Raw genomic sequence first — 15,391 nt, 5'->3', positions numbered from 1 at the left:
GTATGAGCAGGGGGAGAGGCAGAGGGAAAGGGAGAAGCAGGTTCCCCACTGAGCAGGAAGCCAGATCTGGGGCTCGATTCCAGGACCCTTGGGTCATGACCTGAGCCAAAGGCAAATGCTTAACCAGCTGATCCACCCAGGCTCCCCCAGAAATAGTTTTCAATGGGTATTCAGAGACATGATGTCTCAGTATTAGATGCAAATGACAGATACATTTTCCAGGTCATTTTTAAAGGAGAAGCTTACTTATCCTCTTATTGTTTTCAAGAGGAAACTGTTTTTCATGAAGCGATAGTATTGGAGTAACATTTTGGCATTTTGAGTTTATTTATACTTTCTTCCTCTCGGGAACAGAAATCACTTTGATTGTGTTGTGGGCAGTCCCGCATTCAATGGAGCAGTTCTTCTCAGACAACATGAAGGCGTGATGTTTGCTGTGCCTTATGACTTGTGACTTCACTCCTTTGGGTCATCCTCTCTCCAGAATGGGTCTGTTTTATTTCATGCTTCTGTCATCAGGTGACTAGAACAAGTCTTCTCTTCTCTGAAAGTAGGTGGCAAAGGAATCAAAGTCAGGATAAAGCAAAAAAAGACCAGCTGGGCATTGATCCAAGCTGCATCGTCAAATCAACAGTCTTTCAGTAGAGCTGATATTTTGATTCCCATCTGATGCTTCTTTCTATTTTTTTCATTGATTCTCAATGCATGGAAAGGAGAGTTGTGGTTTAACCTCAGAAGGCTCCATTCCAAATTGAAATTACTGTCAGGGACTACCTCTTAACCAACAGATCATTTAGATAATAAATACTTATTAAGAAACGGGTTCTTGTATTAATCCCTTTGTATATACTAAAACCTATATCCCAATTACTTAATTTTACTTAATTCCATTAAACCTTGGTTAAGAAAGTGTTTCACAGGAGTTCTAAGTTTAGCATGGGCATTATTTAAACATTCTTTTTCATATTTAAATATTCATTTCACATTTTTTCAAATGTATGACTTCCAAATAAGCAAGAAAATCAAAGATTTTTGTTGGTATTCAAAAACAGCACATCATTTTCAACAACTCTGATCTGTTTTTCTCAATAGTCTGACATCTGGGTGGCAGTTATCCTTAGATTTGAGGTGAAAAACTCGAGACTATAAGGTATTTTGACTTTATCCAATACAATGATCTCTATTCTCACAACGGTCCGAACAAACTACAGCCCTACATGCTCACTGCAAACTCTCTGGTGGACTGAAAGAAATTTGATTCAGCAAAATTAGAAATTAAAATTAGGGGTCTATCTATCTAATATGCAGATTTGTCATGTTGGAGGAAGACCAGAATTGAATTGTTTCACATTCCATGCACATATTCTATCAGTTTACACTGATAAATGTCATGATCATTGGAAACATGTTCAAAGTTCAAAACCTGCTTGAAGGTACACCAAGCACAACCACCATCTTATATCCCAAATCATTTTGTGATATCAAAAGTTGCATTACTTGACACTTTTTTTTTTTTTTTTTTTTTGCCTGTATCTCCATCTCAAGATACATAGACTTTTCCAGTTGCCTTTGAATATATACTCTTTTTTTCTCCAGGAGAAATGCAAAATTACTCAAAAACACAATTTTGTTTTAATACATTATGAATGAGACAATCATCTTAAATAAAATTAAATATACCGTGTAGTGGGAATTGAGGTGATCTATCCCCTCTACAGACCAACATATTCATCCTCAGGTGCTGCTGCTGGGAATATGTGATTTTAATGGCTCACATTTTTTGTTCCTCCCTGAGAAATACTTTGAGGCTTTGGAAACTGCTTTACATCCCTAATCAGTGGCAACGTGTATCTAACAATTTCTCCTTGTGCCTAATCTTGAGTTCTTCACTTCCTTAAGTAGAGTACCTCCCAGGAACGCTACTCCTGCATAACTGCTACATGAAGTTATTTACCTCGTCTGTCTCTGGAGAACTTGACCTAAGATAATTACTACCAAAAGGGGACATAGAAAGTAGAATTGTAGAGCTATATAATTTACCCTTTGGTTAGCACTGAGTACTCCATCACTGATGGTAGGTGGGATATGGAAGGAACCTAGAATATTTTAGAAATAAAATCATTGGACTCTACTTTGGTGATGACCTTAGATGGGATGCAAATGGAAGAAAATCATTAGTTAATGCAATCTCTCTGGTATTTAAGAAATATGAGAGAAGTTGTACTTACAAACAATAGAATTGAATGACTCTTGCTGAGTACCATTGAATCATTGATGAGACAAAATGACAGGGTCTGGGTGATAAATCACCATTTCGAGAGAAACTGAAAGCAGAGAGTCTTTTTGGTAGTATTTAAGGAAACTTTCATTTCTTGCAGCTGGAGGGCAAACAAATGAAGTACTTGGCTCAGGATTTAATTATGAAACAGTGGAACTTCAGAGAAGGTTGAGCTTTTTAGCCCTAACATCTCTTACACCAAATTTAAAGGACTCCTTGGAAGGGAGTGGGACCATGAATCTGAGAAGGGTATATTTAGGTAGATGCACTGGAGACAGTTGGTCAAGATTCTAATGAACCCACTAGCTCTGCAGAAGTGACACACATACACACATACAAACACACACATACACATTGGTTTGAGGGCAGTGCTTCTCCTTTTCCATGACTAGGACTAGTGTGAGGAAAGTGAGGTGTATATGGGACAAAATTTAAGGACCACTCATTCTCAAGGTGGTGCAAATGCATGGTTCTGAGCAACTCGGGGCACCTCACTCACCTCAGCTTAGTCCTGGCCCTCCTCTCTTGCTTGAAGATCATGAAAAGTACTTAAGTTAAACATTTCAAGACAATGCTCATACCCTCTCAGGATCTAACCTATCTCTCTTGCTCTCAACCAGACCAACAACAAAGTTTGAATTTCAGCACAGTGTGGATGACAAGACCCTGGATTTTCTAAGAAAAGAGAAGGATTATGTATTGAAGAAGCTGCAGGATATGTCTAGTATGTGCCAGCAAGAACGGGGACAGCGTTCATGGGGAGGAATCCTCAGGTGCTGATGAAGGGATGCAGAATGTGAAGGTGGATAAGAAAGAGTTTATAGCAATTGGAGTATTCTTGTGATAGAAGATTTAACACCTTGGCAGGGCCCCCTGATGATGTTACCAGTATGCCGCTAGGATGGTCCTTGAAATTTGGTAAAAGCAATTGCTCACACTAAGTATTAATGCCACATGGTAGAGGAATGAGTCAACAGTGGGCATGTATATCCTATGTAGGGCTAGAAGACTCACCAGCTGACTCTATTCCATGGGTGGATCCAGAAGACACTCTGTTTACAGGTAGTTTATACAATCAAATAAAAAATCATGAGCCCATACAGGATCCTATACAAGTTCTCAGACTCAGAGCCCATTCATCTGAGGAGAGGCTGAATGTCTATGAGGAAGGGCCTTGAAATATTACTTCCTGCAAATAACTTGATTCTCCCAGTTATCTGTTGCCTTTTAGTCATGTGAATATGCATGGTGGGGAAGACCTTTCAAGAGTGCTGGACATTGGTTTGAATTGACACGGACTATGAGTTCTGCTACTCTTTTGCCTTCTGTCATAATACAGTTCAAAGGGACTAGATCACCTGGATATTCTGCAGGACAACCCATCAATCAACTCTACTGCCACTCTCATCTGAGTGGCACCAGGTGAGCAAGATGTGACTAACATATGAGAAATCTCAGTAAAAAAGATCTGAGAAGATGAAAAGTATACTCTACCAAGATTCAGGGCCTGCCGTGTAAATTAAATACTTTAAGGTTCAGTGGGCTGAGGTGTGCTGAGGCATCTTCCATAAAGGACACATTATTGAATTACAATCTCTTTCTATCACCAGGAAAGGTTGCCTGATATTTCATAAGCATGTCTCAGTTCAGGAGGCAGCATATTCTGCATTTCTCCATCTCATTTACTTAGTGACATAGAGAGCTACCAGCTTTGAATTGGACCTAGACAGAGAAATAATTCTACAGCAAATGTAGGCTGCGAGTCAATAAAAACCGCTGTTTGAGCCTAAAATTAGGCAGACCTTCTACTATTAGAGATACCTGTGGTGAAAAAAAAAAAGATGTTTGTGTTAGTTTTATAGCCAACCTCACTTCAGTAGGAGGATCACAACATAGAGCCCCTAGGATTTTCAGACAAAGCCGTATCATCCATAGCATAGAAGTATACACTACGTGAGAACGAGCTCTTGTTGTGCTGGTGGGTGCTGGAAGAGATGGTTTCTTTGACCATGGGGTATCAAATGACTATGTGGCAAAGATAGATTCCATCAGAGCCGCTGAGTTCTAAACATGGGTAGCCCTAGTAATAAAACTCTGTCAATGAAAGTGGCACATCAGGGATTGGGCATGAACAGAACCAGAGAGCATGAGTGAACTACCAACCGGGTGCCCCAGAGCACCATCGGGTTGTCCACCAACGTGCTGAACATAGCTGCATGGATACTACCTTGTGGAGGCAGTTTAATGGGAACTAGCCAGTGAGTGAGGATAAAGGAGTTCAGTTGAGAATATTTTAAGTTTTTGATGCCTGAAATGCATCCCTTTAGGAATGTTGATCAGAATGAGAGCTATGAAGGAAATGGTGGGAATGGGAAATAAAAGGGGACAAACTTTCAGTTAGGGGATGAATGAAGTCTCTTAAAATTTTCTAAGAGAGTAGAACATAGATGTTTCATCCCAAAAAGTAAATGGCAGGTACATGAAGTAACGGATGTGCTAATGAACTCAACGGGGACTCCTGTCACAATGTATATGTATATCAAATCATCATGTCATACACTTTGTAAATCTCACAATATTGTCAGTATGCCTCAATAAGGCTGGAAAAAAAAGATTGAGAGCTATGAACAGAGGCCTAGGTTGGACATATAAATTGTGAAATCGTTGGTATAAAGAAAGCTGCTGAAGCCATAGGAATGAATGAATGAAAATTGAATGGGATCTTCCTAACAACCTTGAGGAACTCCAACATTGATTTCCTGGAGGAAGAATATTAGCCTACAAAAGAGACTCAGAAACAGCAATTAGAGCCTTAGGTGGAGGACTTGGAGACTGGGGTCCTGAAGCTAAGGGAAGGAGGCTTTGCAAAGAAGACTGTAATTAGAGTGTCCTATGAGGCTGAGATCAAGTGAGATGAGAATGAAAACTGTCCCTTGAATATAGTGAGTTTAATAGAGACAATATTATTTCAGGGACAAAACTGAAAAGGTAGTAGATTGAATTGGATTCAATACATGCCGACATCGAATGGAGGCCAAGGGAAGAGTCAAGTCTCTTATGGCATTTGACTAAAGGAGAGAAGAAAAATGGACCTGTGTTTGGAAGGACCATGTCAAATTGTTAAAGCACTTTTGTTAAAGTTCCTTTGGTTTCTTCGCATATTGTTTTTTTTTTTTTTTTTTTTTATAATGAGCTTTTTTAAAAAGATTGCAAAGCTGCAGCTCCCACTAGAGAAGCCTAAAGCTGGGGAGGGAGAACACTCTGCCCATCCTCACAGCAACGTCTAGTATCCACAGAGTCACAGTTTTTCTTGAACTTACCTGAGAGCTGAAGTTGCAGAGCTGCCTACTGATCCGAAATCTAAAGAAGGACCGTCATCTCCAAGGAGAAACTGGAAGTAAGTATTTGCTTCCAGGGACAGATGTGGCCAGATATTGATAAGAATTCAACTAAAATTTTAATTAATTATAAAGAGTGTGACCTGGTAAGAGGTCAGCATACAGAACCATATGTGGTCCAGGAAAACAAAAGTCATTGATTCCTACTTATAGGATCTTTTTTTTTTTAATTGAAGCGTACCTAACATACACTGTTTAGTACCCAGCATAATGACTCAACAATTCTGTGCATTACTCAGTGCTCACTGCAGTATGTGTCATCATCCTCTGTCACCAAACAACGTTATTATAATCTTTTGATTATATTCTCTATGCTGTACTTTTCATCTCTGTGACTTACTTATTTTATAACTTGAAGTTCTCACCTCTTAATCCCTTTATCTATTTCACTCACCACCTGCACCCACAGTCCTTTCTGGGTACCACCAATTTGTTCTCAGTTTGTATTTAAGGGCCTGTTGTTGTTGTTGTTGTTGTTGTTGTTGTTGTTGAGGTTATTTGTCTCCCATAGGATCTTCTTAATAAGATTAGGGAAAGAATGAGAGTCCTATAAGAAAATCCCTCCTCTTGCAGTGAAGGCCTAAGCATCTAAGAACTATGAACAAACTAAGAACAAAATTAAATAATCTAAAATATATGTCATCAGAAACCCAGAAAGATAAGGGATGGAAGGGGGAAGAAAAAATATTTAGAGAAATAACAACGAAACTTTCTCAAAACTGTCTATATAGATCATACTTGGACTATACAAGAGATACTAAAGCTAAATGTGAATTTAGCAAGATGGTAAGTTAGAGGATTAATATTCCAAGTCGATTATATTTCTATATGCTAGCAGGAAAAAAAATTAGAAACTGAAATAAAATAAAACTGATATGATTACCAAAAGTACTGATATGTGAAATAAGTATAAATCTCCCCAAATGTATACAATATCTGTACATGTGCTGAAAATAACAAAACACTCATGAATTAAAAAAAAATGTCATAAATGTAGAGATAACACACTGATTAATTAAATTAAAAAAGATGTAATGAATGTACAGAGACTCAATCTGGAAGCTCAATATTGTTAAAATGTCAACTCCCCCAAAACTGAACTGATCTATTGATTCCAAAGAATTGCAACTGAAACCATTTTTGTGTAAATTGGCAGGATGAGTCTCAAATTTACAAGGAAAGCAAAAACACACACACAACAGAGGAAGAACATGTCATGGATAACGAAGTTGAATTTTAGAAAGACAGACTTGCTGGTCCAGTCTCTCTCTTCAAGGACACTTTAGGAGGAACGTTTTCCAGATGAACAAAACGAAGCCCAGAGAGCCGTACTGCTCAGGGATACATCACCAAGTAATAGGACTCTAGCTAAATCAGAAATTCTAAAATCGAAATGTTTCAGTACACTTCCTCAGAACCCTTAACTCTATCAAAGTGACAGAGTTTGCAGCGCTATTTACAAAACCGTATCTGCCAAATATGAAAAGAAACTAAGAGTTGTATTATGTATGTATTAAGCATAGGTCAAATCTTTGTAAAATTTTTTTAGAAAATGATTTTTTGAACAGTTACGAAAATAATTAATCCTATTTCTATTTATAGAACATAATTGCTGTTACTTTCCCCCCAACTTCATTAACTCACTGTCTTTACAAGTGATGATTTTCTTCCTTTGGTGAAGGCACCTGTGACAAACATTGAAAACACGTCATTGACTGACGATGTTTCAAATCTCAGAGCTTGGGGCAGACTGTTAGGAAGGGATTGGAAGGATCACTATAGTTTATGGTGACAATTTAGGAATGAAGAATTCACTGCAATGTGGGAGGGGTCTCCAGAAAGCTCCCAGGACCTGAGATATACTAATTCATAGTCAGGTGCTTCCATGCAGAATGTGGAAAATTGGACGCCAAGGTGAGAAAAAAATAATATGGTGGCCTATATCCACAAAAGGCGCATCAGGGACACCACATTTTATTTTATTTAAAAAAATTTTTTTAAAAGATTTATTTATTTATTTATTTGACACAGAGAGAGAGAGACAGAGAGACAGAGAGAGACAGAGACTGAGAGAGCACAAGCAAGGGGAACAGCGGAAGGAGAAGGAGAAGCGGGCTCCCTGAGGAGCAGGTAGCCGGGTGCCAGGATTGAATCCAGGACCCGGGGTCGTGACCTGAGCCAAAGGCAGACACTTAACCGACTGAGCCACCTGGGTGCCCCAGGGACACTACATTTTAAAATGAGCAGATGTTTTAAAAACTACTCAGGACGTGAAAGGATTTTAAAGCTTGCTGGAAAAAAAATACTTCTTACAGGAGGATACATTTAAAAATGCACATTTCAAACCAATGCTATGTGGATAAGAGGGGGAAAAATCCTCTTTAGGGGCACCTGGGCATCTCAGGGCATCTCAGGGGCTTAAATATTTGCCTTCTTTGGCTCAAGTCATGATCACAGGGTCCTGATCCTCCAGCTCCTGGGTCCATGGGGAGCCTGCTTCTCCCTCTATCTCTGCCTGCTGCTCCCCCAGCTCGTGCTCTCTCTCTCTTTCTCTCTTTATGTCAACTAAATACACAAAATCTTTTTTAAAAAGTCCTCTTTAGCTCCTGTTATTGTCATCTTCTTTTGAAGGAAAAGGATTTTCCAATTTAAAAAAGGGAAGACAAATACCGGTTACTCTGGGCCAAAGCTTGTAAACCTCGAAGGGATCGTGTGAGAAACTGGTTTGTTCTACTGGCCAAGATTAACTATATCCTCAGTCACCAAGAGTGCCTGGAAATATGAATTCCAACCACAATCAGTGCTTGTAATGATCTTTGCAAATTAGAAAGACCCCAGCAAGTGGGAGAATATAGAGAGAGTTTCTTGATGATATTATTTCTCCATTAGAAATGAACAAGAGACAACAAACATCATTTCTCTAGTGACTGTCTTAGGAAAATCAGCAGAATCTTATTCCTGTTCACAATATGAGTTGTGAAATGTGCTAGCATCCAATGATGCCACAGTCAAATTTGCCAAAAAGAGAGAAGGATTCACTTTGGACACAGCAACCTTTAGGACAGCGGCCAGTGGGAAATGGACATCTACTTCCGCTGAAGCAATGAAATGGTTGAGCCCTCATTACAGATTACGGTGGTTGAGTGCACACATTTCTTGTTTAGATGATGATTTAGGACAACTTGACTCTGACTTTACTTTGCCAAGGAAGAAGAGAAGCCCTGGTGTGTCATCTAGCATCAGCCACAGTGTGACTGATGACTCCAGTTACTCGTATCAAGAACTGAGGAGAAGCCTGATTGAAGGTGGGGCTTTTGGCTTTTTTTCTTATTTTGTTTTGTTCATTTCAACCCCATGAAGAGCTTTGCTTTGAATCTCCAGATGTGAAGAGGACAAACGTGATTCGCCTCTGTGGATCCACGACGGGGGAACGAGGTCTGTCATTATTACTGAGACTGGCCTCACAGCTGGGAGCAAGGAGAAAGGCCTGAATGTTCTTGGCTTGTCTACTAGCGCCAAGTCTTCTTCAACAGGGTTCGTATCATCTACTCAGCTTCCATATCATCTGCAATCCAAATCTGGGATTACCTCTTAGGCCTCTGACAGAGCCTTCCAGATCGTGTAACTCTGATTTTCAAAATGAACAGGAAGGTATATTCCAGTAACATTGGATCAGCTAGTGTTTTGTGCTCTGGAATAAATTTATTGCGGGTTTCATTTACTTCATTTCTTTCAGGCAACCGTACCTGCTTTATGTTAGACGCCCTTTCAGGACGCGGTACGGCATTGACTCAAACACAAAACGCCTCACAGAGCTTGAGCGCTAAGCGATAGTGAAGAAGTACTTTATGGGAGTAAAACGAGAAGATGATAATCACCGAGCTTGTCTTTTATTGACCGATAAACAAACCAAGGGGAATGTCAAAGTTGAAAGCAAACGACTTGACAAGTCTTCTTGCACATGTCTTATATGTAGAATGGAGAAATAAAGACTAGAATGCTATACGGTTGGGATAATACTTAACAATTTTAATTAAAGAAAATAATTTCTGAATAGGATCAACAGTGAGATTTGCAGTGGCCCATTTTGATGACCTTGTTTTAGTCAACATTTTACAGCAACCTTACATGTATAATATTGTATTTTATGTTGGAAAGGGGGATGAAAGTGCAGTGCAATAAAAACATAAATGTGGAGATAAATAAAAATAGACAGAAATCACTGAGAAACAAATAGATCTAAAATATGCACCACACATATGAGAAACTTCCAATAAGGACTGCAACCGCTCCATGTCTCACTCTTTTTTTTTTATTTTTAAAGATTTATTTGTTTATTTTAGAGAGAGGAGGAGCATGTATGAGCAGGGAGAGGGGCAAAGGGAGATGGAGATGAGCAGACTCCCCACTGAGCAGGGAGCCTGACCCAGGGCTGGATCCCAGGACCCCGAGATCGTGACCTGAGCTGAAATCAAGAGTCCGATGCTCAACCAATGGAGCCACCCAGGGGCCCCTTCATGTCCTGCTCTTGACCATCCCTCTCATGTATCCTGCACACTGGCAGCTCTCCTTTCTCACTGTTCACTGAATGACAAGCAGAGCTCAGAGGAACTGGGGAACCATCTTTGATCCTGGAAAACCAAGGTTGAAATTCTGGTCTCTACTGCCCATCCGTGACCTATCTTCTATGAAATGCAAGAAACTACAGCTATTGTTCTCATGTTATGGTTATTTGGGTAATATTAATTTTAATATGTTCTTCTTCTGCTTGACATGGATTTAGGAATAAGAATAACTTAACTTTTTTATCCCTAGTGCATTGTAGTGTCTGAGAAATTCTCGGCTTTCAGTAAAGTTCCCTGAATGAATCCATGAATGAGGAACTTGAGATGATACTCTATTTGTGGATGACAGGACGTTTATGCAAGAGTCGATCATTTGAATAAAGGCATGTAGTCATAAAATGTGACTCACTAGGGTAGAGCTAGCAGGGTAAACTGCTAAAAGAACAAATTTATAGGGATGCCTGGGGGACTCAATGGTCGAGCGTCTGCCCTTGGCTCAGGGCATGATCCTGGGATCCTGGGATCAAGACCCACATCGGGCTCCCCGCAGGGAGCCTGCTTCTCCCTCTGCCTGTGTCTGTGTGTCTCTCATGAATAAATAAATAAAATCTTAGGAAAAAAAAAGAGGAAAGAACAGATTATAAACTTCTGTGAGTGCTCAGAGACAAATGGAACCCAGAAGGGCTCGAGGGCATGTGAATTACCTGCACAAATGATGTATGTCAGCACCAGGGATGCCCCGAACCCTTTTAGGCATATGTCATTGCATTAGGAGAGATAAGGGAGTTTAAGTGGGGGAAATGGGTTAAGTTCTTAAAAATACAAAGCGTGAAACTTTATTCTCAGTTGAGACCCTGGATTTTGGAAAATGTTAACTTGCCAATGACTACATCAAAGTCAGGCATGAATTATTAGACACAGATGTGGGTCAGGAAGCAGCTGCTGTTGGGTTTGCCTGGCCCAGTCAAGGCCTTGGCACGATGACATTTTCCTTTTGTTGGAATTGTATGAAAGGATCCCTGGAAGGCAAATAATCCTAATATATAACTTCTTGATAGATGATTTCTACAAATGGAGTTTCTGTCCTTGATTAACAAAACAGGCTGTACACGGGGGCAGCATGTGGGAAGTTCGGGAGAGTCAGGCTCGGGTCCAAACGCTTTTCTGCACAGCTCACTGCAGCTCTCATGGACCGTCTTCCTAAAAGTTGTCCCTATTGTTCGGAGACAGGGTCTCTGATTTCGACTGTAACACTTTCTAGTATGTGCGCCTCTGCGTGGGAAGTGCTAGTTGCTTGGCAAGTGTCTTGAACCAGGAGTGTTACTTATGAAAGAAAACTGTTTCAAAGCAGAACTGGATGAAGCTAAATAAATTTTAAGTTCGATAAAGGGATATTTTGGGCAAAATAATTGCAGTGCCAAAACGATGCTTCAAAATTGGGTAGAAAGTGAGATTTACTTTGATGGCGTGGCGGAAGCAGATGAGACTCACTGCAGGCTTTGAAGAAGCAGCAATCGGAAAAGAGAGATGAAGATATCTTCCCTTCAAGAAATGCAGTGTTGCTTGATGTGGAGCAACTGGTTTACAGTGTTCGTTAGGATATTCGTTCCCTGATGTAGTCTTTCAGTTGATTCTAATTGCTATGTCAGTGTAAAAAAAAATAATAACATTAAAAAACCTTCTCCTTATTTTTATTAAAAAGATTTATCTTTTAAATTTATTTTGGGAATTCTCTGAAACTTTTAGTTGTCCTAATCTAAAGATTCTATATGCTTGTTCGTTACTCAAATATTATTTTATTCTCCTCAATACAATCGTGTACTTTATGTCCAAATCCTTGGTACTTCTATTTACTATACTCCACTGTTTACATGAAAGCCATTGATTTGTGGGCAATGTACCTGAATTTTAGTTTTGCTAGTTTTTTTAGACCCCTTTTCTCTTTCTCTCTCTCTCTCTCTCTCTCTCTCTCTTTCTTTCTTTCTTTCTTTCTTTTTTTTTGTGCACCGTTCCTGGAAGTACTGCAATACCAGGTCGATGCGCGGAGTGGATGGAGCAAGCTCCTATTCCATCTCCCTGCTCCAAAAATCCATTTAATATATTGTCCTCGGATAGAGGACGTATCAGATATTAAACTGATAAGAACAGATACTACACATGATCTTATCCAAAAGGCCGAGAAGCGATCTCTCTCTCTCTCTTTCTCTCTAAAATACGCACACACAACCCTTCTCTTCCAGATTTTCTTCTAGATACTGGGGATTCAAAAGTGAATATGGAAACAATGAGGAGGGACGCTTGGGTGGCTCAGCAGTTGGGCATCTGCCTTTAGCTCAGGGTGACCCCAGGGTCCTGGTCCTGTATCGGGCTTCTCACAGGGAGCCTGCTTCTCCCTCTGCCTGTGTCTCTGCCTCTTTTTCTCTGTGTCTCTCATGAATAAATAAATTCTTTTTTTTTAAAGGAAAACACTGATGAGATACTACTACACACCTAGTAGAATGGCTTAAAAAAAATGACAATATCAAAAACGGGCAAGGATACGGAACAATAGGAATTCTTGTTCATTGCTGGAAAGAGGCTCAAAAAACTTTGGAAGAGAGTTGGTAGTTTCTTGAATTCTCACAAAATTAAATATACTCCCAGCATATTATCCAATGATTACGCTCCTTGGTATTTACCCAAGTGAGTGGAAAATCTGTGTTCACATCAAAACTGCACACAAATGTTTATAGCATATTTATCCACAAGTACTGAGACTTAGAGGCATCTAAGGTGTCCATTAATAGAGAATGGGATAAACAAACTGTGGTATATCCATATAATGTAATATTTTTCAGCAATAGCAGTAAATGATTTATCATAGTGGTAAGTGAAGGAAGCCAGTCTGAAAAGGGTACCTATCATATGACTCAGACTAAACGACATCTGCAAAACACAAAATTATGAAAATTCTAAAAAGATCAGTGGTTGCCCTAGGAGAAGAGGTGGAGGGAGGAAGGGAGATGAACAGGTGGGACTCCGTAGAGTGTGATGATTCTGTATGGTAGGATACCGTAATGGTGAATGTGGATACAAGCCATCATACATTTCTCAAAACTCATCCAATGCACAAATGTAAAGAGTGAGCCCTAACGTAAACTTTGGACTATGGCTCATAATAATGATCCAGGCTTGGCTCATCAGGGTAACAAATGTACTGCGCAGATGCATGACAGCTTGCACTAATGTCAGACGTGTGTAGGAGGATATATTGAGAACTTTCTGTGCTTTATGTTTGATTTTCCTGTAAACTTAAAATTACTGTAAAATAATATCTATCAACTAAAAGAATTAATACGAAAGGCGGTCCCACCCTCCTAGCACCTGCATTATGGTGAAAGGAGGTAAATGGTAAAAAAAAAAAAGAGAGAGAGAGAGAGAGAGATGGTGATAAGTGCTAGGAGGATAGAGAGTCCAGACCCTATTTTAATAGAAAATGGTTTGGCATCTGTCTGGGGACTTTTAAATGTCCTGAGTAAAGACCTCTCAGACACATTTAAGCTGAATTAGAATCAGCTGTTTCTCAGAAAGGACGTTTGGGTCCATTTTTCCTTACAACTACATTTTCAACAGGAGCCCGAGCAAATCTGATTTAAACAGAACAATCTCTAAGTGGTTGTGCTGTTTCTTCGCCTTCTCATTTCTAATTCCTGAACGTCCAAGAGTGACCGTTTGAAGATACCAATTTGTTTATAGCAGTTCCCCGCTCAAAAGTCTTCGCATGACTTCTCACGTACAACACAGTACAGTATTCCGGCAAGACCCCCGAAGCCCTGTCCTAAGTAGAGCGTCCCTCTGTTCCAACTTAATGTCACACACTGTTCCTTCTGCTCGACTAAAATGCCATCCTCACTAACTTCCCACCTGAACTCTTTTCTCCCCCCTTGGAAGACATCAAACCCTCTGTGACCTCAGGGCCTTTCCAGTTGCTATTCCCTTTCAGGATCTCCCTCAAGTGCTTTCTGCAATGGCCCTGATGATCAGTGCTGGGAGAAGATTTTAACAAGGCAAATGGTGATAAAATGCATGTTCTTTGTTTTTGTGTCAAATATTCCCACGGGTCTCTTCCTCTGCCTTTGTTCAGATCTTGGATCAAAAGTCCTTTCCACAGAAGCTCTCCTTGGCTTTTCTGTGACGTGTTTCTCCTTTCCTACTTTTGCCCCCATAGACTCATCATGATCAAACACATGAACAGTTTTCTTACAATGCCCCACGATCTTCATGAGAGCAGGCATTTCTTGTCCCTTTTGTTCGGAGCTGAAGCAATTTCTCGTCCACGTTGATATTCGATAAATACTTGATGAGTGAATGAATAAGAGCACAAGGTAATATTTATAAAATGCCAACACTCTGGTTGGTTAAAAGTATAAATGGCTTGAATGGAAGTAAGTATCACCTTGTTTTAAGTTTTCTCTGAGTATATTACTAATCCACTATATACTTTACAAATTTGCATCTTCTTTTCCTAGATTTTTAAGTGTTTTTGGAATATAGATACTGCTTTCAATTTACTGAAATATATTTGGGGCTCGATCTGAAGTTTGTATTTGAGGCAGTTAGTCTGTTGACAACTGAGGGTGAGTAAAATTTTAGCTTTTACTATACTAGGAGACCTCGAGAGAATAGAAAGGATGTGCACTTTTTATTCCAGACCTACAAGACAGGTTAGTGAAAATAAGACACTTTCTATACTGATTGTTACAGGGAAGCTAGCTTTGACTGGTAATTTTATTATAAAATATTTTTGCTGCAGTAGTCAGAGGCAGATCACCTATTTTCTTATAGAATTGAGTCTCGCTGATGTTTTTCCACTTGAACATCTTAGCATCTTGTTGGACCCTTGACACTCGTGTAATTAGTTGCAATTCAGGGGAATTTTTTATGTATTATAGATATGGATTGGAGGCCGTTGGCCGAACTCAGATGAAACCTATTCTAGCTAATTTAAAGAAGAAGGTAAATATATGACAAGAATGAGGAGGAATTGAAAGAATTAAAGGAAACCCTGAGAAGCCAGACCTTGGCTAGGACAGATAATAAGATGACATCAGGGTTTTCCACAGCAGGAAGTGGGTTCCAACCAACTCCTGTGTTAATCTGGTTAGAGAACT

General features: G+C 39.6%; 1 non-coding gene across 1 annotated transcript; it reads right to left on the bottom strand.

Annotated features, from left to right (window-relative positions):
* Positions 1 to 12,237: 12,237 nt before the first annotated feature.
* LOC112652868 (U2 spliceosomal RNA) lies at positions 12,238 to 12,428 on the bottom strand. The gene has a single exon (XR_003131780.1). It is a non-coding gene; the product is annotated as a U2 spliceosomal RNA (small nuclear RNA).
* Between the last annotated feature and the right edge of the window lie 2,963 nt (positions 12,429 to 15,391).

This window comes from Canis lupus, chromosome 4 (assembly GCF_003254725.2).
Source record: "Canis lupus dingo isolate Sandy chromosome 4, ASM325472v2, whole genome shotgun sequence".
Lineage (NCBI taxonomy): Eukaryota > Metazoa > Chordata > Mammalia > Carnivora > Canidae > Canis > Canis lupus.
The sequence above is the reverse complement of the archived record's forward strand: the minus strand, read 5'-3'. Positions and strand labels throughout refer to the sequence as shown.